Below are 27,118 nucleotides of genomic sequence, written 5' to 3'. Positions count from 1 at the left end.
TGTTTAGATTACTTAGAAAATCTTAGGGAAAAAATGACCTTCAGTATGGTTTAGTCCAGTTCACCAGGTTGGTTTGTTTGCATGGTTGTTGGCATCAAAACTCCATGAACTACCAGTGGTTCTTGATCTGTTGGTTTATGGACATGTCTTCCCCTCAGCCACCAATAGAAGAGGATCCAGCTGGATTTCTGGCTGCTTTTTGTAAAATATTCTACGGAGCTTAATCATTTGAGTTTAGTGTGCTAATAATCTCCATCCAAAGCTGACATTCAGTATTTGAGAAAAGAATACATCCCCCCCCCCGTTGTTTCTCTGATATGAAATGACTTGGGAATAAATGCTCAAGGGAGGAATTAAGGTAAGGAGGCATCCTTAAAGATAGAAAATATCTCCACATTTGTCCTCTAAACCTCCTTTCCAGGTCTGGTTAGTTGTGGTCACACTCTCCTTGATCCAGGGTCCAAGGTCAAGACAGTGTCTCCTTAGGTGACCCAGAGAGGCTGCTCCTCATAGAAACCAGCCATGAATGGGGAACAGGCCCTGCCCTGCTGACTGCCCAGGGGCCATCTTTGGGCAGAAGCAGGAGAAGCTGCACAGACCTACCAAGTGCCAAGGCCTTGCTGGCCGACCTCTGTGGCCGCCCCAGTGTCCAACTTCCAACTATTACAGATAATTTTTCAAGCCATGTCAACAGGCCAAAAGCAAATCTCCCACCAAAGTAGGAAGAAGGAAGGAGGCAGATCACAGCCACAACTTATAAGATATGCTTTATGGTTTGTTTCCAAGTCACATAAGTCCATTAATTCCTAAGAATTTTATAGTAATTCTTCATTTAGTGAAAAATCATTATCCTCTCCTCATCTTCTGGGTGAAAAGATAAATCACTCACAACATAACTGATTCGGTCTGGCCTACACTGGGGATGGGAAACCTGGGGTTTGGATCCAGTTTCCTCTGAGTCCAATGCCTAGGACCTTCCTCAGAGGCAGGTCATCTGCTCCCTCACTTCTCAGCAGGCGCCAGGGCCTTGGGGAGACCTGGGGATTCTTCCGGCTTTCCCTCCCCCCGCCTCCCGGACAACCTCACTCCCGGGGAACAGCACAGATGCGGTAGGGGACTGGGGAGATGGTCAGGCCCGTTCTGAACTTGAGGCTCAGTTTCTCATTCTGTGGACACTTGAAGGTGAATTTTTACACAAGGGAGGTAAAGAAAATGAACAACTCGGATCTGGCCAACTGCTCTCCAAGGCACACCTACTTTCCTGAAAGACAAAAACATAAGACGAGTTGCCTTCCCAGGTGGTGTCTGTGCCCAGCAACGACCGAAAACTTCCACCACGTCTTGAAAAACCTGAGCGAAGGGAGGGCCTGCTGGGCCCTGGGGCTTTATAGACTTGGTTTATTTGATCAAAACCACCTGAGTTAACCAAGGCACAGACAGCATCCATCCACAATCATGCACTCCAGTGCCTCCAAGGCTCAGGCAGGTGAGCACAGGTGTGAAGGTTCAGGATGTGCATGAAAGAAGTGAGCGGTCTGGGCGGTCTTAGTATGTGCAGTCTAGAATAAAATCTTTCAAAAATCCAATAGCAAACAATAATGAGAAAGGCAGACAAAAATCAAAACTCTGTGTTAATTTTTTTTTTCAATTCTTAAAAGCCAATTGATGAAAAGGATATGAAAGTAAATGGGAGCCAGGTTTCTAAAATACGAGGCATCCTTTCCCTACATAAGGTTTTCCTCCTTAATGGTTGGGACCCTCCCTGCCATGGTCCCCCTCACCGTGCAAGGCCATCTCATCCCCGCTGTGCTCTGACACCTGCTCCAGGCCCCTGCTGCCCCTCCCCTTCCTGAATGCCCTCCTAGCCCACTTGGGCTAGAACACCCCACACTGGTCTCTACCACCATCTATCTAGTGTGTGTATGTTAATAATTTACTTCCGCCCTAAGTAATACATGTTCACCAGAAATATGAAAAAAAAATGTGAAAGTATAAAGACAATAAAACGTGTTTGTAATCACATACTCAGAAAAAACCCTTGTTAAAATTTTGATATATTTCCTCCCCGTCCTTGTAAGGCTTCCCCTGCGCACCTGCACTGCGATTATTCTCTGTCCCTAACTCTATGTGCTGATTTTGCCATGAAGTGAAATATTCTTATAAAACCATTAATGTGTGCATGCCCCCATGTTGTCCTCTGCCTGTAACAAGTTGCTGAGGAAATAAAATCATACAATATCTGCAAAAGAGTTTAATACATGTAAATATGGTTCAGAATTACATCATTATTATATTATTTTGCATCTATGTTTCCCACCAGCATGTGTCTAATCTTCTCTGTTCCTCTCATCCTCATTGCTTACCCCATCACAAATACTATACTGAGGAAATTTGTGAAAATTGTACCAAATCAGCTGTATTGTAAACACTCAGTTTCTCTGAGAAGAATCCAGATATCAGGACAAAACTGGGTCCAGAGATCAGGAACCAGGCTTAGAGTTCTGGTTCCAGCAGTAACCAGCAGTGCACTGTGAGGAACCCCTTTTTCTCACAGAGCTAAACATTTCTCACTTGTCAAACATGTGAAATAGCTTTTTCCTAAATATGTCCTACGGCTGTGTAAGGATACCAGTCAGATAGCAGCTATGAATTGCCTTGAAAGTCGTGAAAACAAGGGCTACTTAATTTCAAAGCTTCACCCAGGATTACAGGAAACTAGGAATTTTCTCCTGGTGCTTCCACTAACTGACCATCACTAAGTAACCAGGTTAATTACCTCACCAATAAAATGAGAGAACTGACCTAGAGTTTTGGGGAAAAGTTCTTCCTAACCTTATCTCCCATGATCCAAAGATTTTTTTTCTTTAAAATGAGAAATCAGTCTCTTGTCTTCATGAAGCTGTCTGCTGCTTTGTTGTGTCAAGTGAGAACAACTTAAAGGAGGAAAAGGAATATGAATCTGCAATAGCAGGTGTTCTATCTGCCCTGATTGTGCATGTGTCCCAAGTCCACACCCCAACATCTTTTACAAGAACAGAGGAGGAACAGTCCACATGCCATCCCGTCATGGAGGCTGTCTTTACAAAATGCTAGACCAAGAAGGAGACTAACAAATGATGTGCCCAAGATGAGAGTGTGGTGGGAAAAACCTGACAGTGGTGTTGACATTTTAACTCAGTGGGTTCCCAGGTTTCTAATTCCTGTTCTGTTTATCTAGTGCTTACTCAGCTGAGGCAATCCCTAAATTGATTGCCTTCTCTGAATTTTATTCTTCTCAGGGATAGTGAGACCAACTGATTGCAAAAATGGCTCCAATTTCCCCCTCTCCCTGAATCCACTGATTTGCAGTGGGTCTTCATAGCCCTTCCCCTTGAACATAATTAAAAACTGTGCTATTTTGCCTTCCCCTTGACCTGGGGATGACCTTAGGACTCAACACAGTGCAGAGGGACTGATGGTCAGCAGTTCCCAGTCTGGCCTATAGAGGCACTGTATGCTTCCATCCCCGCTCTTGGGGAATTATCTTCAACTATGTCTATCAAAAATTTATCAAATTGTACGTCAGAAATATGTGTGGTTTACTGTACAGGAACCATATCACAATAAAGGTGTATATATAAAAAAGAACTTGCACACAAGCAGGGCTAGTTACATGGAGGATAAGTGAAAACTTGGAAACAATCCCCATTGTCCCAGCTGAAGTCATCCTTGATGAGCCTTCAGCCAGCTGACCTCCCAAACAGGTAAGAGAGCCCAGCTATGATCAGTCCAGCTAACTGGCTCAACTGTAGACTTGTGAGCAATAATAAACACTTCTTGTTTTCAACTACTGAGTTTTGGACGATTTGTTATGCAGCAATATAATAACTGATACTTATCATACGAACTCAGTGAATCTTCAAGTGGAAGGAGCTTTAAGTGGGAAAATGAGTTACATTCTAATTGTGCAGAGAGAGCACTAGAGTAGAAGGATAAAAGCTTGACATTTTAGCCCTGGTCCATCAATTCCTTGGGCACACAAACTTGAATGAGAAACAGCTCTCTCCTATTCGTAGTTTCCTTGCATTGAGAAAGGAGCTACTAATCCATTTCCCGTCTAACTATGGATAACTGGGTTGCTATAAGGATTACATTAGATAATTTGCTTACAAATGAAGTCATTGATTAACAAGGTGTGTTACAACTCTCAATACCAAGAAAAAACAGTGAGGCAAATATAATTGGACACTTGACACATATAGCAAAAACTATACTATAACATGAAACCTGAAGCTCTGTTAGACAGGGAGACTGGGAGGTATTCCTACATCTTGTATCTGCTTTCATACTAGGAAGTGACTGGCCTAATGTGAGCAAAGGTGACACGGAACAAGATGAAGACAGACAAAGAAGATCTGATCAGAATCAGCGCAGATACACTCAGGACTTGGCCATAAAGTAGGACAGCATGAGCCCTGATCACACCTCCCTGCGTTCAACTTCCAGCCCCTCACTTCCTGTGCTTAGTGGCATCATCAGCAAATTGATGCTGCCTCAGGAAATCAATCTACATTTGATTTTACATTAATGATAAGAGGACGATCATGAATTTCAGAGTTTCGCTCTGTGTAGCATGTGGGTAACTTTTTTAGGAGACAGTAGTAGGAAGAGCATGGGCTTTAGTTGTTAATAAACCTGGTTTACACTGAGTTCTAGCTCTGCCACCTGAGCTTGTGACTTCAGGTGCCACAGGTGACCCTGCTAAGCCTCAGTTTCCTTATCTTTAATGTGGTGATAAGAATTTGAACCTACAAAGGTTACACTAGGACACATGCTCATTGAGAGTTTTTTATATATATATTTATCATTCATTGTTATATCCTCAGGGTTGAATTCCCGGCACATAATAAATGCTCAGGAAGTATTTATAGAATTAAGAAATTTGGAAATTAGCTGAAATGATCTCCACAAATAACTCAATACCTGCCTGGCATATACTAAGAATTTTTATCACTCACGTAACAATGTTATGAGTTAAAAACACCCTTTAGGAACCTCTGCCTTAGAAACATGAGTGAGTTTTCACTGTATTCTCTTTCCTACATTTTAAATTGTGCATCTTATAAATGTATGACTAAATTTGTAAAGGGTCTTAGAATTTTAAAAGGGGCAAAAGGACCTCTTCAGGGAGCAGTTATGGAGTAGAATCCCATCTAGGTAAGGCTGTGGCACTTGGAGTCAATAGTGATGCCCAGAAGGATACGGAAGCCACCATTTTCCTGGCCCTTCCCCTGCCCATTTATAGTAATTGACTCTAGTTCTGTGTGAGTGGATGACGTTTAAAAAGAACTTGAGACATTTATAAACTCTGTAAAGATGCAAGTGTCCAATCTACTTTGTGGAAAACAGGCAGGGTCTGAGTCTGTCCCCAGTGTCCTTGGGGACAGGACAAAGTGAAGGTGCAATCTGCATCAGTCAAGCCAGGACTTAGGAAGTAAGGGCATGAGTCCTGGTGATGCTCAGCCCGGGGAACCCAGAGGCGCAGCAACAGCAAGAGGGAGTCCCGCTGGGCAGGTCTGTCTGGTGCGGACAGAAGCTGTTGCCTGTCTTTCTGGTGAACAATGAATGTTGCCCTCCATCAAGCCATCAGCCACTGCAGCTGTCCCCAGTGGTGCGCCCTGAGGGGAATTCAGGATGGAGAAAAACAGGAAACTGGCCCTAGAGTGTAAAGAAGCATTTAAAGGAATAATTTCAATAAGTTCAGACTCTTGCACTAAAATCATTAACTTGAGATATAAAAGTAGATAAAAAACAGGTTCCTTCTGTATAACACAGGGAAATATATTTAATATCTTGTAATAACCTTTAATGAAAAAGAATATGAAAGCGAATATATGTAGGTACATGCATGACTGGGACAGTGTGCAGTGTACCAGAAATTGACACATTTTAACCAACTGTACTTCAATGATATCAAATATATATACAAAAAGAATATGAAAAAAATAAAACAATACACTATAAAAAGAAAAGAAAAGAACTTGCCACATTTGGGGTTTTGTTTGTTTGTTTTTTGTAGTTTTTTTTTGAAGGGGGGGAAATCACCAGTAAACTTGATATTTGAATACATGTGTGTTTTCAGCAAAATCTCCTATTTATCATGACTCTTTCCTTACGTCTTGGGAGCAGTTCCTATTTGCTACCTAAGTGGCCACCTTCCTTGGCTGCAATACTCAGTAATGCCCTGAATGAAACATAATTCTCAACTTTTTGATTGTGCATTATTTTTTATCTTGACAATGGACACTTTCCAACTAAAGCAAAGCACACCAGGGAAAAGAGGAGGGAAGGGCTGAGAGAGGGGCTCTGGGTCCCCACACACATTCATTGCAGCTCACCTACTGAGAAAGGCAGAAAGGCTTCCCTTTTCTTAAACTGTCCATTCTCCAGAAAGTGCTCTGGATTGAACTTGTCTGGGGTGGCCCACTCCGCAGGATCCCTGTGCAGTGCGGTCAGGTTGGTCAGGATCCTGGTTCCCTAGAACAGGCAGCAAAGACTCAGGCAAGGCTTGACCCACACAACACACCTGTGCAGAGGGGCAAGTGTCCCCTGAACTCTCACACCAAAATCTGACAGCACCTGAACCCCCTCAAACTTCCCAACTCACCACCTTCTGAGCCCAACCTCTAGGACCCTGCTCTTTGCCAGGGGACAGATTACAATGGTGGATGGAAGTGTCTGCTGGGAATTTTTCCAGGGAAGTGTGACCACTCATGACTGCAGAATAGATCGCTCCAGGGACGTGTCAATGTAGAACTTAGGAGGGAACATGTATGCATCTATGAGACAATAATGTGACAGCTAGCCAGTCAACATTGTCCCAAATCCAAGCCAGCTGCTCCCTGAAGTGATAACTATTGAGGGAGCCATTGATAACTATGGCAGCTCTTTCAAGGTAAAAATGCCTCATGTATCTCTGTTTCTCCCTCCCATTCTCTTCTGTCCACTGTCTAGGTCATTTCACATAAGGTTGAGAGAGATTCAGGTCTCCCTATGAAGGAACCACTATCCATCCAGGTACAGAGCAAGAAACCCAGGAGTCACCCTTAATACCTCCCTTTCCTTCATTCTGCCTTCATCCAATCCTTCAACAAGGCTGGTCAAGTTTACTTTAAATTTCTCTTGATTCCGTCTCCTCCATTTTAGATCCACCACCACCCTGGTCCAGGCTACTCCATTGCTTCCCTCAATAGCTGTCTAACTACACCCCATATCCTCTCTTTCCCCTTTCCATGTGCTCCCCTTGCCAAAAGCAGAATTAGCTTTAAACAGGACTTGGTCATGTCACACCCATCCACCCAGCACACCCAGAACTTGACAGACACCGTCAATAGCTCCCTGTCACTCCTAGATGAACGATACATCACCTACCTCTGTCTGAGCCCCTCCCTCTGCCTGCACTCCCACTGCAGGGAGCTGCTTGCAGTTTCTAAGTCACCACATGTCCCCATTCATGTCCATGCCCTTTACAGTCTGTTCACCTTGCCAGGAATGTCCTTCCTTCTCTTTTTGTGACTGAGTTAAACTAATCCTCAGCTCAATTGTAACCTCCTTATGGAAGCCTTCTCTGTCCACTTCTGCTCCCACACCCCATTTCAGTCAGCCTGCTTCTTTAGAGAAACCAGTGATTTTTCTTCAGCTGAGCAGGTATCATGGTTTGTACTCATAAACTTGCATAATTATTTTCTCAGACATGTTTCCCCAGTCCTGAAAAATTTTGGTGCTTAATGAACATTTGTTGAATTAATAAAATATAGTAACCGTTATCTGATATAGTTTTCATACACTAAACTAAATGTTCTAATTATGAGCCCATTTTACCTCCACCTAGAAGGCTGGGTTAAATTCCTTTATACAGATAAAGAATTTGAATCTCTGAGAGGTTGAATAATATGTCCAGGGTCTCAAGGTGGGAGGAGGTAGAACCATGATTTGAACTAGGACATTGAGATAAACACTACGGCTCTGAGGCTCTACAACATACAATCAATGAGCTGTCCCAGTTCCCAGGACGATTACTCAAGCAGATATTAAAAATCAGTGGTAGAATGAGTCTTTTAAGCTGGGATAGTTCCCTGGAGCAAAATGAATTGCAGTAAAAATGCAAAGAGCTCCTGTGAATTAATTAAGACCCCAGTCTCCACCAACAAGGTGGTCAATCAGTAGGAAAACTGTAAACACAGTACCAGCAGGGATAGCTGCTTTCGTGGCTCTGCAGGGACGGTGACTCATGGGTGTCAAAGGCTAAGCTCCTCTGGTTCTACCTCTTGAGACTTAGACACACAGAGGGCCTTAGATAAACTGAGATGAATCCACAGAGGCCCACCATGGTAGCGAGAAAGCAGTGTAAATGTGCAGTGTGCAGACAGGACGCTAGGAGGCATAGGAGAGCGATCCACCTGGATCCTAAGTGTTGCGGGCAGAGTAAGAGCAGAATTTCCTTTGTGAGGACAGGGAGTTCAACAGAAACCAACTGAGAACAACTGCAGGGAGACTCTTTGAAAGTCACAGTAAAGCATCTCCTGTGGAGAGAACCTGATGCTGTAGAAAAAAGGTGGACATGGGGTTTAGAACATGTCTGTTCCTGGCACCACTTTGTACATGAGACATCTTAGGCAAGCTTATTCACTGTCTGAGCCTCAACTTCAAGTTTATAAAATAGGATTAACAAAATTGTTCTCAGGACAGATCAAGGCATTTTCAAAGAACATATATAGGCCATGGTACATAATCACTGCTTAATGAACATTGATTCCTTTCTCTACTTTCTGATATTTAACAGGGCAACACGCTTGGATTGGTTTCCCTTGTGAGATGATAGTTCCATCACGGGGCTGTACGTCAAAGCTGGAAAAATACCTGTGGGGATATTATGCTAGAAACACCAGCATGAATGCCATGTTGGTTCCGGTGGCCTCAAATGTCCTGTCATATTTCAATACTCTCTAATCCTAAGATCGTGAAGCAGAATTTTCCAAAGTAAGTCTGGGAGATCCCTAGTCCTGTGAGAAGGTCTACCAAGGCAAAGAAAAGGATCTTCTGTCAAAGTCTGACTGAGGACCACTGCTTGCTGTATCCGAACAGAGATTCACAGGGCGCATCACATAGTACAAAAACAGAGAAATGTCACAGCAAAAAAGAAAAGGCTTTGCCTAAACACATTTGACCTAGGAACCCCCTTCCCCACCACAACACCTGATAACATCTCGGTAAACTAACATTCTAAAGATCACACACAGAGAACAAGCATGATACCAGGTACAATATCTCTGTCCCCATTTAAGTGACTCCTTAGGATAAGCCTCCAAGTCACTTTCCCAGTTGAGTTTCCCACCATTGAAAAAGGTGAGCATGGAGATCTGAGGCAGTGAGTGAGGCCACAATTACCTTGGGCAAGTGGTATCCAGCCAGCGTGGTGTCCACAGTCACCTCTCTGGGTACATTCATGGGAACGACGTTGCCCATTCTCTGCACCTCCTGGACAACAGCGTTGGTGTAGGGCATGGACTCTCGAGCTGCCAAGCTTGGCTGCTGCCATTGGCCAAGCACCCTGTCAATCTCAGCCTATACTTTTTCTGCAAAATCAGAGAAATTTCTATCATTCTAATATTCATTATCCTCCTTGAGCCTGCTGAACAGCTAACGAATGAAATAACCAGGATCAAAATGGCTGAAGTTACAGCAGGCCGTGTAGACAGTAGTTTCTCAGGGAGGTACCTGATTGCAAAGTGGGCCCTGGTTTAACACAAATCTAGCTGCCAACTCTTACTTCTCAACTTTTGCTTCCTGCCGCAAGTTACTGAAACCTTCTGAGCCCCAGTTTCCTTTTCTTATGAATGAAGATATATCTACTCTCCTGTTTAGAACTTTTAAAAATTTACATGAACTGAGTTAGGGGAGTATCCAACAAATGGAAAAAAACTTGCTAATTTTGATCCAACATCTCTTTTTCTTTTTTTCTACAATACTAGACATTTTAGCTGGAGACCTGATCCCCAGCTAAAGACTACTTTTCCCAGAGTCTCTTGTGACTAATTGTGGATAAAAGAATGTATGTAGAGGGATGTTTACACTGGGAACACTCCCTTAAACTTAGGTCTCCACCTTCCTTCCCTTCCCCCTGGTGGAAAGGCAGCCTTATTGCTGAGACATCTCTGAGAGTGCCTACAGGGGGATTATTCTAGGCACAACAGAGCAACACATTAGATGGAGTCTGACCCCAAAGTGCTCTGCAGAGTCCAGCTTAGATATTTTCACTTGAGAAAAAAATAAACTACATTTTTTTAAAAAATCTGACAATTTAAAAACTTTTAAAATTGTGGTAAAATACACATAATATAAAATTTAACATCTTAAGCATTTTTATGTGTACAGATTAATCATGTTAAATATATTCAAATTGTTGTACAACCAATCTGCAGAACTTTTTATCTTGCAAAATGGAAACTCTGTATCCATTCAACCATAACTCCCCATGTTGCCCACCTCCAGCCTCTGACAACCACCATTTTAGTTTCACTTTTTATGAATTCAACCCATGTAAATACCTTGTATAAAGAGAAAAATACGGTATATGTCTTTTTTTGACTGGATTATTTAGTTTAGCATCATGCCCTCCAGGTTCATCCATATCGAAGCATGTGTCAGAATTTTTGCTTTTTAAGGATGAATAGTATTCCACTGCATTTCACATTTTGCTTGCCCATTCATCTACCAGTAGACACTGGAGGTGCTTCCACTTCATGTGTCATTTTAAGTCATTGGTATTTTGCAACTTCTGATAGAGAAACCAATTCTAAATTCTAACTAGGTGGTTTTTAAACTTAAAAAAAATGTAATTCACAATTACAAATGTATTTTACATGACCCAGGACATATGAAAAAACATATACAAACAGATATAACACGCATTAATGCATAAATAAGGAAAGATAAAATTTCATTAAAAACTTAACCTTAGTTCACAAGAAACACTCTGATCTTTCCTAATCTATTTTTTTAATTTAGGAAAGAAATTTGTCTTGATCTAGTAAGTTGACTTTATGTTCTGTTAATAAACTATTGCCCTAATTTGAAAAACTGTATCCCAACAGTTTTTATCCTCCATGTGCCCAAAGTGTTCTGGGGTCTAGAGATAAAATAAATGATTGTAACAGTCACTGTCTTGGAATGAACTGCGGCTGGTGGGGAGGATGTTTAAATAATGCATAGAAATCAAAGTAATGGAGGTGGATTCGGTTACCTCCAAAGGAAGGAAATGCTAATAGTTTCCTAGAGAGTGTGGTAACATCTAAGGGAAGGATGCTGAGTAGATTCTTCAAGCATAGCTAGTGGTTTAAAGTGGAAAAACTAGGGAAATACTTTCTTGTGTTATTCTTCTGAGGAGGAGCAGGTGTGATGGCACAGAGGCATAAATTAGGACAGTGCAGTGAAAACCACATGTCGTTTAGTGAGGCCACCATGCAGGGAGGGTTGTTGAGGCTGAACAGGCAGGAGGGGCACATCACAGGGCAGGATACACCAGACCCAAGAGTCTGAACATCGTCCACAGGGCAGTGGAAGACATGACTTAACAGGAGGGAAGGTGAGGACCAGCCTGCACATATGAATGGCATGTAACTCTTTCTGGGAACTCACTGAGATGTCCATGGACTTCACCGTTTTCCCCACTAGACTGGCAGTTTTCTGAGGGCAAGGACTCTGTTATGTTTATAGTACATGGACTCATCACAGTCCTGACAGAAAAACTGAAGAATGTGCCCGTTCTCCAGTCCACCAGGTGCTGTGACTGCCCTGCCATCCCTCCATCCTACCACCTGTCTTCTGGCCCCAACTTTGGGAAGTGTCTTCCAGGAAGCACCATCCTGACCTGGCCCAGGCACACCCACAGATGTGCTCACCTTGGATGTCTGGGTACAGGGCCATGTAGAGCAGACCCCAGCACAGTGTTGTTGAAGTTGTCTCTGTTCCAGCAAAGAAGAGGTCCAGGGTGCTGTGAATGGGGTTTTCTTCATTGAAACTTGAGGTAGCATTGCCCCTGTTCTAGAAAGCACAATGTTTGTTAACCCATAGTTAACAGTGTTAACATTAACATCATCCACGCACGGCGGCTTCATCCTGGAGAGACGTGGAAGGAGAGACCCCCCCCAACCCTCGGAGCAATGACTTTCCTTTTGGCCATCAAGGAATGAAGGAGTATCATTAGCATCCTCCTGCCCTAAGCACTAGATATTTTGTTAAGTTTGTTTGATGAAAATCAAGATAACTAATTTTTTTATGCCCATAACTTGGGAGAATCTGTTAGTACCTGGAAAAATACCCTTAGTTTCCAACATTAAACACATCATTTATTATCTGTATGACTTGAGAGAGTTACTAACCCTCTCTGTGCCTCAGTATCCTGTTTGAGAAACTAGAACTAACCATACTCACCCCTTATGATGGCATTATGACTTACGTGAGATACAAAGGCATGTAGCAAACACTTAACAACTGTTGGTACTGATACCAGAAAGAATAAGCTCAATTTCTCTAAAGTACAACAATTCTCATTCCTCCCCACTAGTCTTTTCCTTTCTTGCTTAACTTTCTGTGATTCCAACAGCCTTTCCTCATGGTTTTCCAGCAATTTTACCACCTTCCTCCAGAAGCTTCATTGTGTCAACATTCCTCTGTGTGTGGTCCCACACCTGCACACCTTTCAGCTCATGAAGTCTCTTCCTCTGAGGAGAAACCAATGCTTCTACTAATGCTGTGCCAATAAGGAGAAATAAGAGAGGAGATGGAAAGAGATCCACCACTCTGTCAAATCAGGAGAAGGAACGCATAATCTGATGAGTCATAGATGATGACAGGGAGGCAGTGATGTGTATTAACCAGAGGGGCTACTATGGTAAGGGCTATTCATCTAATTTGGATTATTCTTGCTTGTTTCCTATAAGGTTGGAAAGTGAATGACACGGGGACAAGGAAAGAAAGAAAAGTCCCTCCCACTTGAGTCTAAACTCTGGCATCAGATTCAGCTTTACTTGTGTCTCTACTGGGGAGCTGAGGGAAGGAGTAGGGAATTGGACACCAGCCCAAGTAATAATGAAACAATACTTATTTTTTCCTTTTCTGTATATCTCCTTCAAATATGGGTAGAGGGTAGAGAATTGGCTATAAACAGATAGTATTTGTGCTTTCCCAGAGCCTCAAACCAAATGCTGTTAAACCTCTATCTTTATTTCTAATTGTGTCATGAATTCTGAGTTAATGTAATTCATCCACAGTATGAAATGTTGTCTCTATTTTTACCACCACCACCCCCCCCCCCCGTGGTAGGCTGAATGATGGGCCACACAGATGTCCATGTCCTAATCTCTAGAACTCTAGCATGGTATTTTACCTAGCAGAAGGGACTTTGTATATGTGATTAAGTTAAGGGCACTGATCAGGGCAGATTATCCCGGATCATCCAAGGGCGCCCACTATATTCACAAGAATCTTTATAAGATGGAGGCAAGAAAGTCATAAAGAGAAGATGCTACATTGATGACTCTGAAGATGAAGGGGTGGGGCTTGAGTCAAGGAGTACAGGCAGTTCTAAAAGCCAGAAAATCAAGAAAATGGATTCTCCCCTGAGCTTCCAGAAGACGCCAGCCCTGCAACACCTTAACTTCAGTCCAGTGAAACTGGTTTCAGACTTCTGAACTCTAGACCAAATGAGAATGAACTGTGTTGTGTTAAGCCACCAAGTTTGTGGTAATTTGTTACAGCAGCAATAAGAACGTTGAATCCCCTCAATTGCTCTTTAAGAACGGAATTCAGGAAACAACTCTGGATTCCTCACCTTCTCTATTTCCTGGAGGTAAGCATCAATAAAATCTCTTGCTTCTGCAGGATTCCAATCTCTCTTGTGGTTTTTCAATCACATGGGCAACAAACATTGTCAGTTTCTTGTAGTTACTAAAGACCCTTTGGTGGGGACCAGGGAGGAATTTCATTATCCATGGAAAGACATCATAGACCTGATTGAGAAAAACAAACCCATCATGGAGTTAAGGTGGTGCCAGTTTTCCACTTATTAATTCAATATAACCATCCCCTCTTTCCATCTCTTCTCTGTTTACACTTAGCCATTACAGTCACTCTTGAGTCTTCCCATCTCTCTCATCCCTCTTCTTACCTACCCTCTGGCCAAGCATGTCAGCCCTCCGTCCACAGTATAACCAGGGTCAGATGACTCACCACCACTCCAACTGCCTTGTCATCCTTGTACAATCCACCAGCATTTCCTACCTGGATGCTGGAAGAGCCTCCAACAGGTTTCCTGATTCCATCCTTCACCCCATTCCCAGTCTATTTTCCATTGAGCTCCCTGGATGACTGTTTACAGTTTAATTGATCATTTCACTTTCTGGCTCTCAATTCTCCAATGCCTTACCATGACATTTAGATGAAATTCTATCTCATTCTCCTGGCCTGTAGCTCTACATGAGCTGCCCGTCACACTCCTGTCTCCTTCTCTGCTGTCATCCCCACCATCTTCATGTCCCTTACTGTTTCCAGTGCAACCCCACTGGCCTCTGTGGTAACACCCAGGATGTCCTTGTTTAGGTCTTAGCAAATGGTCTTCCTCTGAAATCTGCACAACTCCAGCCCCTTCCTTCATTAAGGTGCTGCTCAAAGGCCACCTACTTGGACCTGTCTTACCTGATGATCCTACAATTAGCAGAACTTCTGCACCCTCCTTCCATTCCTTTATTTTGTTTAATTGACTCCTTGGCAGTTATCACTAGTTATTTGTGTGTGTGTGTGTGTGTGTGTGTGTGTGTGTGTGTGTGTGTGTGTGTGTAAACCTGTCTATCTACATAACTAACTATGATAAACCTTTATATGTATTTATTTGTCTGTCCCCACTCTGATCAAATCTCAGTATACATAAGACATTTTCTACTGAAATAAAGTGGTTTTTGAAGATATTTTATCTAATAATACCTGGGAGAAAATAGATAGCATAACATAATGGAAAGTGGCCTAGATTTATAATAAAACATGCACAGGTGTGTCTATTAGCTCTCTTGGTTTCTAGCTATAATGCATTGGCACTAATACTTATAATAATCACAGTAATAATGTTGTGATTTGTTGCTACTTATACCAGCTGTCAGTGAGGCCTGAGGGTTTTTTTCAAGAACAAAGGAAATGAGATCCACCCCCCACTTAACACAGAGCCAGCGGACACTATGTGGATTTCCTTACACATTCCCATGTCTGCTTGCACACATCAGGATGCTTCATTTCATCTTTAAAGAACTGTTGTAAAAAATCGGCAGAGATAAATTGTGTGTAGTTGTCCATCGAAGTACCTGGCCTCTTTTGTGTCACTAAGAAATGCTTCTACCCATGGCCCAATGCCCCATCAACCTCCTAGGAATTTCTCTCCCCTGGGTACCCACAGAACTCTCATGACTTCCTAGGTTCTGTCTTAAGAGGAGGGAAGAGAATAGAATTACTGAATGGGGACCTACCCTGATTAGAAGTGAGAAAAAGGAATGCTATTCAAAAAAATAACATAAATGATAAATATAATAGCTCACATTCATTAGGGCCCTTTAATGTGCCAAGAATCATAGGAACTGTTTTATCCATTTTGGTGTGATGGGTCCAGAAAGCTCCAGGAAAAGATGCTTATCAGGAATAAATAATAGCAAACCCTCTTCTAAACATTAGAGAGGCGACATCAACACTTGGGGCTGAATATCCCTAGAAGTTTCTTTCAAATGCAGAAGGGAGGCTGAGTGACCACGAAGCTGAGCAGGGTTATTGACAGACTCACAGTCCCAGCAGGACAGAGGAGGAGGGCAGGGCCCACCAAGGAAAGGGTGAGGTTTCAAACCCCCACATCTATAACTTTAAAAATTAGGAGATTGAACATAGCACCTGTGGATAGGCATGGAAGCAGTGCAGCTACAGGAGAAATGTTTAAGTACTTTTTACATCCAGGTGCAAATGCAACACACAAGGGAGGATGTGTCCATGTGAACGACAGAACAAGAATGTTGAAGGCAGCTTTAGTTCCAACATCCCCACTCTGGAACTCACCCAACTGTCATCAGTAGGAAAAGAATAACAAAAAGTAGAAAACTCAGCAGTAAAAACAAGAGCACATAACATATGAACCTCAAAACAGTGTGCCCAGGGAGCACCAGGCACAGAAGAGAACTTCCTTGGGAGGATGGAGGTGGGGGGTTAGGAAGGTACATGGAGAGGAGGGACTCCAAGGTGATGGAGACATTGTGCTTTTTAAAGAAAACAACATTTGTGCACAAGTGCAGCTGATATGAAATTTGTCCTTCACATGAATGTTAGTAAAATTCTTTGTCTATAGTAAATATTTAACGATATTATGTAAAACGGTAAATACAACAGATGAATTTCAAAAATATTTCTGTTAATGTCAATTTTAAAAGGTTATGTATTAGCTCAAAAAACAAAACCAGGAAGACCGCATCTCATCTGTGTCTGACATCAGCCCAATACCCTTATCCAAGGTAGGAAGTGAGAATGTCTCACCTGGCGGAACATTGACATCTGCAGACGTGTGAATTCATCCAGCAGCCTCAGCAGCTCCTGGAACTCATCATCCTGGTAGTCAAAACGCTCCCCAAATGTGATGGAGCGATAATATTGGAAACTGCATTCCTGATTTTGAAGTCAGGGTCGAAAGGCTGTCCTGGAAGGAGAGGAAGAGGTGGATCCTTCAGATTTGTGCCTTTCCATTTCCTCTGAGGGTCTACCCTACACGACACAGGACACACTGAGAACAGAACCACCTCTGAGACTGTGGACCCAGCACCCTCCGCAGGGTCTGACCTACAGCAAGTATTCAGTCAGTGCCTGGAAGTCAAACTGACAACCAGGATTTAAAATCAATAATGTGTTCTATACCCGTCTTCTCGTGTCTAATTTTCCAGCTCCATGAGGGAAGATCATGGTTAGTTGTTCACTGTTAAGCCCTCAGTGCCCTACACAGTGCTGGGCACAGGCAGGCACGTGGCCACTTATTAAGCATCTGGTCGGTGAAGGAATGAGCCTCAGTCTCCTGCACCTGTCCTATGACACACTCACCAGCCTCCTCTCCTACTGCCTGGGTGAGGTAGCAAGCCTCTTCCTGAATGCGTTCCTCTAAGCTCTTCTTTCCTAAACCAAAGTTCTTCAGTGTCATCAGGGCAAACCTTCTTTGCTCCTTCCATTCCTGGCCATTGGACATGATCAATCCTGGGAAAAAGAGAGCCAACATTATGAAAAGAGAGCCAACAAATTCCATTGGGATGTGTATCAGATGGAAGGAAGGAAAAAGGCATCAGGCACTAGAAAATTATCCATAAAAACCCTCCCAAACAATGAATATAATATAATATAGTACTTACTGATTGCTTGCAATGCCAGACACATTTGTAATTTTATTGCATCATTTAATTTAGAACTAACAGAGCCTCTCTGAGCTAGGTACTATCATTACTGCCAATTTTGTTGATAAAAAACTGAGATACAATGGAGAAAGTAAAATTTTGCAAGGATAGAGAGTTATTAAGCAGGTGAACCGGTTTTGAAATTTAGGCTCCCTGACTCCAAAGTCCATGCCTTTGATTACTTATCACCTAAGTATATTTCAGTGTTTGTTGTGTACCTAGGAAGAATGTACTTATGGGTTAGACAAAATCCATACTCATAAGGAGGCAAGGCCTTACTCCAAGTCAGACCGTAAGAAATAAATGAATCACTGAAGAAATCAAGGTTTGGTGAAGAGTCTATGCAAAAAGAACAACAGAGCAAAGAAGAAAAAAAGAAAACCCACATCGGTGTGTTTAATTGACCATTGCCCATTTCATAACACAGGGGAGAACACACCCCTTTCATGTCTTCATGTCCAAAGAACTCATCAATCCCTTTTAATGTCTGGCTCTGGCCTCCACCCTCTCCATGAAATGGCCCTCCCTGCTGTCAAATCCAAGACCCTTTACAACCTCATCTGGATACGTCAGCTGCCTGAGACACTTCTCTCCTGAAATACTCTCTTCCAATGGTGCTCAGGACACCTCACTCTCCAGATTTTCCTCCTAATTCTCTGACCACAGAGAACTTACCATAATTTGGTTAATTCATCTACTTTTATCAAATTTCAAAATGATGCAGTTCTTCAAGATTCATGATCTTCAGGCCTCTTCTCTTCCTACCCTAGGCTCCATTTGTGAGAAAAATCTCATTAACTTCTAAATTTTAAGTAACGTCTACTGATAGCATCTATTTCTTTCTTAGCTCCAAGCATTCATACAAGTGTCTGCTTGACTCTGTTGACTTAAAGGATTTCAAGCTCAGCATATTCATGACTGAATTCATGATTTGCTCCGCACAACTTTCCCCCCAAGCCAGCCCACACCTTGTCCTCCCCAAATGTTTCTTCCTTTTATCTGCCCACTTGGGTGTCCACCTCAATATCTCATTCTCCCAACATTTAGGTCATCATGTCTTACTGGATTTACCTCTTGAATATCTTAAATCTATGTATTTTTAGGGCCACTATCCTGGCCTAACACACTGTAATGTCATTTCTTGTCACCTTACTAGTCCAAGCTACCACCTTCTCTAACCAAAAATGCTACAATAATCTCTTTATCCCTATATTCCATTCCTGACATTGCAATCTAGCTAAGTCTTTAAAGTGTGCAATGTGAATATGATGATTCCTTCCTCTACTTAAACCAAGTTTCCATTGTTATTCAGATAAAAGCTACATCCATAACAAGAACATGCAGGAAGGATCCTGGCCAAACTCAGCAGCTTCACCTCCATTTAATCCCTGCGCTGCCACACTGGCCAGCTTTCAATTTCCCAAGTTCACTGTCCTCCTTCCCACCTCAGAGACTTTTCATATTCTACTCCCTCTGCTTATTGCTTCCTCACTGTATTAAATTAGTTGTCATTTACAGTCATTAGCATTTTTGTATCTCAGGACTAGATTAGATATCCCTAATGGATGCACTCAGCACGTACCTTCATAACACTAAGACTTTAAATTATTAGACTAATTGATACCGCCTTCTGGATAGAATGTAAGTTACATGACAACAAGGATTTTGTCTGTCCTACTCACTGTCACATCACTTGTGTCTGGCATTAGGTGTCACAGGGCAGATAATAAATTGAGTGAATGGATGTAGAGGTAATGGGTAAAATATTTCAAAAAGGAATTGAGAACACCTGAAAATAAGGATGCTTTGGCAGAAGAATTTATTTGAATTTTTTATTTGGATTTTTCAACCCGTAAGTTTATTTAATGATTTTGTGAAGTATGCATTTCAAACTGTTCTAAAAATGAATTAGAGGATCTTGATACCTTGTGAGGCACAGCCTTAATATGAAAGTGTAAGTGACTAGAGGCAAGAGGGGATCAGCAGATTCAGCAGGAGGACGCAGATCCACATCCATTTTCCTGAGGGAAGAGATTTCAATGGGAAAGCAGAAAAAGAGACCTGGAATGCATTGCCTCCTCCTCTTCTTACAAAACACATCACATCATTTAGTGATGTGGACTAAATCACATCATCTCGGAGAAGCTGTCACCTGCATGAACTTTCTCTGGATGCTTTCATTTATCAAAGCATCCAGATTTATCAAAGCATCCAGAGAAAGTTCATGCAGGTGACAGCTTCTCCCAAATCCATGACGTTGGAGCTGACCCTGCCAGGTTCCCTGAGGATGCGCCTTCAACAGGGAAATGTGGGCACTAAGCTTCTTTCAGGGGCAGAAATTTCATGATGGGCCTGGTCGCTGGGAGTGTTGGAGAATTACAGTCACAGAGGCACCTTTCACAGACCACAAGAATCACAACCATATGAGTCTTACCTTTGTTCTTAAATACACGGCCTGTGAAAGGTGTTATGGGGTGGTTCAAAAAGTTTTGGCCCTGGTGGACAAGGACTTCTTTGAGTAAGGGCAACCCAGTTATAATAATTGAAGATATTCCACCAAATTCCAGACCAAGAAGGTTCCCATATTTCTTCACAATCTGAAAAATAGTAAAAAGGTCACAGTTGAATATGAGCGTGTCTGTGTGTCCAAGAACGAAAGGTGTGTGTAGCTCATATTGAAGGGAGTCTGTGTGTGTGTGTGTGTGTGTGTGTGTGTGTGTGCGTGCGCACCTGGGTCTGGTGGGAATATCTCTTCCTTTTCCATTTGTCCTCCTCTCAACTAGATTTGGTTGAATGCACTACAGGACATAAACTTTCCTTAAGATTTTTCATTCATTTGTTCAACCTATTTGAATTGAGTGAGCATGTACCATGTATCCTATGAACAAGGCATAAAGATACAACTATAATAAAACAAAGAAGGCGCTAAATTCAAGCATCTTAGAGTCTAGTGAAGGGAGAGAATTCATCACAAGTGACTCACCAGAGGAAGCTGAGATATGTTTATAAAATTTCTGGAAGCCTGGACTTCTTAGCAAACCATTTCTGTTTAACCAGAAGAGAATGTCCCCTCTGCAAACATGCTCCAGATAATAGAAAAGTCATTATAGGGCTGGGGTCAGGTGTGGAGAAGAGCACACTAATTCTGGAGCCATGTGTAAATCTTAACTCCATATTTGACTGTTGGGAGCTCTCAGGCAAATTCCTTCACTTATTTTGAGTTTCAGCCCCCTGCTGAAAGGGGGAAATTATTCCTCCCTCAAAGGTTTCTGTGAGGAAGACTGAGACCAGTAATGTGGAAGGCATTTTGTCTCCTGGTATCTGAAAAACAGCCACCCCAGACTCTGGGGAATGAATGATTTTGTGTGCAAAGGGACCTGGATGAATCCACTCATGGTGACAGACTGGACAAGGGCACATGGACAATGTGCTGGAGAAAGGCACTTGGGCTCACAGACAACCACATCCACTGGATGCCATGTTAAGCACCTTCCCATTTTATCCCATTTACTTCACAACCACCCTACAGAAGTAATGATTGTCATTGTCTTTCAGTAAAGAAAAATAAGTCACACCCAAAGTAACTTAGCCAAGGTGAGAAAGCTATTGGGTTTGGAGGGAATTGGCAGGCATCATATAGGACATAAGGACAAAGACATGAACCTGAGATGGTGCGAGGACCTTAGAGTTTAGTGGGATGAGAGATTTAATGTGAGAATGAGAGTGATGCGGGTGGAGAGAGGAAGGAAGAGAGAGACAATGGAAGAGTGTGCAGGTGTGACATGACTGTACACAAATGAGCAGGTATGGGCAAGGATGGTTTGGATAGCATTCAATGGTCATTAACCAGTCTTTCCTGACCTGTTAATTTAACAGAGGAATCTATGTAGGCCCTGTCCCTGCCTCCTGTGTGCAGGGCTGTGTCCAGCTGCAGGCCATGGTATCAAACAAAGGGGTTCATTTCCTACAGGTATCTGTGGCTCCTCCTCCCCAGTTGCCATCCACTTATGCTCCTCCAGGTCACCCAAGCACCCTGCAACCCATCACCCCATCAGAGAAAATACCATGGATTTGCCTATATTGAACCATCCTTGTGTCCCGGGGTTGAAACCAACTTGATCATAATGTATGATACTTTTTCAGGTGTTGCTGGATTCTGTTTAAGGATTTTACTGAGAATATTTGCTTTATGTTCATTAACAATATTCTCCTGTATGTTTTTTTCGGTAGTGTTGGGTTTGTTGTTTGTTTGTTTGTTTGTTTGTTTTGGTCTGGTTTCGGTATCAGGGTGATGGTGGTTTCATAGAATGAGTTTGAGACTGTTCCTTCCACTTGAATCTTTTGGAAGAGTTTGAGAAGGATTGGTATAAGTTCTTCTTTCTATGTTTGGTAGAATTCCCCAGTAAAGCCATCTTGTCCTGGACTTTTGTTTGCAGGGAGGTTTTTTATTGCAAATTCCATTGCACTTCTAGTGATTACTCTGGTTCAAATTATCTATTTCTTCTGAATTCAGTTTTGGTGGACTGTATGTTTCTAGAAACATGTCTCTTTCTTCAAGGTTGTCCAATTTGTGGACATACAGTTGTTGATAGTATTCTCTTACAGTTTTTTCTATTTCTGTAGTGTTAGTTGTAATTTCTCCCCTTTCATTTCATATTTTGATCTTTTGTGTCCACTGTTTTCTTCTAGTGAGCCTGGCCAGGAGTTTGTTGATTTCGTTTACTCTTTCAAAAACCAGCTCTTGTTTCATTGTTTTCTTCTTTTGCTTTTTAAAAATCTCTACTTTATTTACTTCCTCATTGATCTTTATTATTGCTTTCCTTCTGTTGATCTCAGGTTTTATTTGTTCCTATTGCTCTTCTTCCAAGTGGTAGGTTAGGTTGTTTATTTGAGATTGTTCTTTTTTGAGAATGGTCTGTATTGATACAAACTTCCCACTTAGGAGTGCTTTTGCTTCATCCCATAGATTTTGTGTGGTTGCGTTTTCATTGTCATTTGTCTCAAGGTATTTTTTACTTTCTTCTTTGATTCCATTATTGACCCATTGGTTTTTTAGTAGCATTTTGTTTAGTCCCCATGCCTTTATTTTTTTTTCTTGTTTTTCTTTCTTTGGTTGATTTCTAGTTTCATGCCATAGTGGTAGAAAAGATGCCTGAAATTATTCTACCCTCTTAAATTTGTAAAGGCTTCTTTTGTGTCCGAGTATGTGGTGGTCTAACATAAAGAATGTTCCATGTGCACTTGAAAAAAATTTATTCTGTTTATTTGGGATGTAATGTTCTTGAAATATCACTTATGCTTAAATAGACTATTGTGTCATTTAGTATATTTGTTGCCTTATTGATTTTCTGCCTGGAAGACCTATCCAACGATGTTTGTGGGAGGTTAAAGTCTCCTACTAATATAGTATTTCCCTCCATTTCTCCCTTTATGTCTTTTAGTATTTGTTTTATGTATTTAGGTACTCCTATATAGGGTGCATATATGTTAACATATGTAGTATCTTCTTCTTGTATTACTCCATTTATCATTATATAGTGTCATTCATCTTTCTTTATAGCACTTGTTTTAAAGTCTCTTTTGTCTGGTATGAATATTGCCACCCTTGCTTTCTTGTCATCTCATTTACATGAAATAAGTTTTCCTATATCCTCACTTTCAGTCTATGTGTGTACTCCACCTTAATGGGGGTGTGCTATAATACTGGAAAGTATGGGTAGAAACTTGTCTTCACCCGATTCAAGCAAAAAAGAGATGCCACTCCTCTACTGACTCCGCATTGTGAATATCACTGCTGAACTGCAGTAGAGAGACTCCTTGGAGGACTCAGGGGGCAAAATTCTGATTTCTGCCACTGGAGAGAAATAAGGAGGTACCCATTCCCATAGAGAAGTTATAGGGACATTGCTGACTTGCATTCCCCATGCAGCAAAAAAACAGGCTTTCCTACTCAAAGGGCTCCAGTCTTTTGTCCCCATCCTCATTCTCTCCAGCCTGTAAGGATGAGAATGTGGGCTGGAGTCCTGTGGGGGAGGGTAACACATAAGTGTGGTAGACCAGTATAGCACTGCAAAGGTTCTATAACTTAAATTGACATTTAAATTCCAATCAACAAGAGTCAGCACTGAACATAAGTAGGTTGAATATCTGCTAAAGTGCAGATTTACGCAAATACCCCAGTCACATAACAAAATACCGAAAATGTCCAGACTATAGTGTAAAATTACTCATGTTACCAAGAATCAAGGAAAAGTCAACTTGAATGAGTTGAGACCAACACTGAGATGATAGAGATGTTGGAATTATAGAATACTTTTATGCATTGATTATAAGTATGTTTTAATAAACAATTACACTCAAAATTTTTAAAAATAGAAAATCTTAACAGAGAAGTAGAAAATATACATAAGAACCAAAGAGAAATTATAGAAATAAAAAATAAGATAACCTAACAAAAAACTCATTAGAGCAACTCAATGCAGAGTATTAATGACAGAAGAATCAAAGAAATTGAATACATGAAGACAAAGTACCCAATTGTAACAACTCAGAAAAAATAGAGTGAAAAAAAAACAAAAACAGAGCTTCGGTGACTGATGTTAGGATGACAAAAGTGCCATTAGTGACCAAGAGTACTAGAAAGAAACGAAAAACAAACAAAAAACATGGACTTGAAAAAATATTTGAAGAACGAGTATCTGAAAAATTCTCAAACGTGGTAGCAGTAAAACCTGTATATCCAGGAAGCTGTGAGTGAACCCAGTAAATCCAAGGAATTCAACAGCAAGACATACCGTAATCAAATCTCTAAAAAGTAACACAATGAAAATTTCTTGAAAGTATGCAGAGGAAAACAACTAATCTCATAGAGAAAACAGTTCACAGATTTCTCATCAGGAAGTCGGGAGCGCCCCCCCCCCCCATAGCACAATATTTTTAAGAATAAAAGAAAATGTCAACCTAGAATTTTATATCCAGTGAAAATGTACTGCAGAAATGAAGGTGAAATAAAAACTTTTTAGATGAAAGAAAGCTAAGAAATTTTTTTTTTTTTTTTTTTTTTTTTTTGCTGGCAGACCAGTTTTAAAAGAATGGCTAAAGAAAGTTCTTCAGTTACAAAAGAAAGAGCAAGGGGAAGCACAAATAAGTGGGTAAATACACGAGACTATTCTTCTCTTCTGGAATAAAAAATTGCGCTTGACTTTTAAAAGCCATGTTATAACTGTCATAACTACTGTCTGATGTAGTTCTCTACGTATGCAGAGATAATATTTAACATATTTTATGTATTAAAAACTGCAAAAGGTAAAGTGACCTGAAGTTGCAAGGTGTCTATATTCCTCTTTAAGTGGAAAAGTATTGATTCTTAATTCAATAAGCTGTGCATGCAGAGCATGGTATCTTTAGAGCAAGCATGTAAAACACAATACAAAGAGAGAGAGTCAAAAACACTACAGAAAAAAACTGAATTCTTAAATAATGTTCAGGTGACGCACAGGAAGACAGCAAAAAGAAAGAGAGAGATAAAATACAATTTAAAAAAAAAGAAAAGAAAAAGTAAAATGGCAGGGTTAGGTATTAATATATCAATAATGTATTTAAATATAAATGATCAAAATTCACACATTAAAAGACAGATACGAGCAAAATTTTAAAAGTGACCCACCTGTATTCTATTGATAAGAAATTCAATGAAAATATAACAATATAAGCTAAGGTTAAAAGTGAAAGAATGGAGAAGAATACACTATGCAAATCCTAATCAGAAGAGAGCTGGTGTGTCCATATTACATCAGACAAAATAAAGTTCAGGCAAAGAAAGTTACCACAAATAAAGTGGGACATTGCACAATAATTAAAGAACCAATTCACCAACATGACATAACAATTTTAATGTATATGCACCATAAAAAGAGCTGCCAATTACATAAGTGAAAAGTACTAGAACTGACTAGAGATATAGACAGAATGGCAATTATATTTGGAGACTTCAATATGCCTCTCCTAGTCACTGAGCATCAGTAGATAAGAAGTCAACAGGCATACAGAAGAAGTAAAGAACACAGTCACCTAATTATTTCTAATCGACATATGGTATAAAACACTCCACCCAACAACAGGAGAATACACATTTTTTCCAAGTATGCATGGTGCTGTATCTTGGGTCATAAACCAACATTTACATATTTTTAAAAAATTGAAATCATAAATATATGTCCTCAGACAGTAATGGACTCAAACTGGAAATCATTAACAGAAAGAAAACAAGAAAATCTCCCACTACTTGGAAATTGAATAACACATTTCTTGAATAAGGGGACAGATTTAGGAGCCTAGCTTTGGATTTCTATAGACTAATTCTGTCACTTAGTGGTTCCAACTGGGTGTTTCTCCCAGAAAGTGACAAATACTTCTCCATGTGAACTAAAGTATCCACTATAGGCTTGTGTTTAAATTGCTGCAGGTAATTTCTAGGCAAAGGGGAATTAATATTTGTTGGCCACCTGCTATTCGCTATATTAATATTGACCATTCACTGTTTTATTTAATGTTCACAACTACCTGTCACAGTGTCGTCTCTCAGCAAAGTACCAGTGCTGAGAGACAGGGAAGCAGCTGAATAATCTTGGGAAAGTGTTGGATGTTGGAGAGAATTTTAGGGAATTCAGAGTGACCACAGTTAGGAAGTCCTGATGGGAGATGATTACAAAGAAGTGGAAAGAGGCTACGAGAAGGGTTCCAAGCGGCTCCCTAGGGAGTCTGAACTTGGGAGGCAGCTGGGAAGTAGGGAGAAAGCCTGAAGAGAGGAATGACATTGTAAATGACTACTTTAGTGAGAGTGGATTGCAGAGTGAGGAGACTGAAGGTGAGGGCTCAGTCCTTGTGGGGATGGCAGCAACTCAGTTGTAAGGTGGTGAGGATTTAGGTAATGGTATCACATTTTACTCATGGGAAATGCAGACTGGAAGAGGGAAAGTATAGCATTTCCCCCCAACACTGAGGATAACAGTATTAAAGAGACAAGGTGATCATATTACAAATAGGATGTGCCAATAGTGCGTAACATGACACACAAATGACTTAAAGAACGTAGCATGTCTGGCATTCTAAAATGTAAACAATTCACAATATTTCACCCCTAGAAGGGGCAGATGGAATCAAGACAGTTGACGATGAGGAATACAAGGCTCAATGCAGGGGGTACCAGGATATCAGCTTTAGCGTCAACTTCCCCCCCGCATCCCCCCGCATCCTCCTGCCCCCGGTACCAGGAATGGCCTTTGCCCTACAGGTCAGGGTCAGGAGGCGCCAGGGCACTTTCCCCCACTCCTACCGGCTGAAGCGATAGGTGCAATTTCCCAAAATCCAGAAGGAAGAGGTGTCCTACGAAGGGCAGGTGCAGGGGCCCAGGTGGGTAGTTCTTAGGGCGCCGACTTTTGAGGAAATCGGCAAAGAAGAGAAAGATGAGAGCACCCAGCAGGAGACTGCGGAGACGGAGCTGCCCCCAGAGGGCCGCCGCCAGGGAGCCCAAGGAGCCCAGCATGGCTGTGGTATCTGCTCTCTTTTCTGAGTTCAGATGCAATGACTGTCCCAGCGGGGCTCTAATATGAGCGCCCCGCCCC

General features: G+C 41.5%; 1 pseudogene; it reads right to left on the bottom strand.

The window, feature by feature from the left end:
- Positions 1-718: 718 nt before the first annotated feature.
- On the bottom strand, positions 719-27,118 carry LOC105065005 (cytochrome P450 2J2-like; annotated as a pseudogene).

This window comes from Camelus bactrianus, chromosome 13 (genome assembly GCF_048773025.1).
Source record: "Camelus bactrianus isolate YW-2024 breed Bactrian camel chromosome 13, ASM4877302v1, whole genome shotgun sequence".
NCBI classification, from domain to species: Eukaryota; Metazoa; Chordata; class Mammalia; order Artiodactyla; family Camelidae; genus Camelus; species Camelus bactrianus.
The sequence above is the reverse complement of the archived record's forward strand: the minus strand, read 5'-3'. Positions and strand labels throughout refer to the sequence as shown.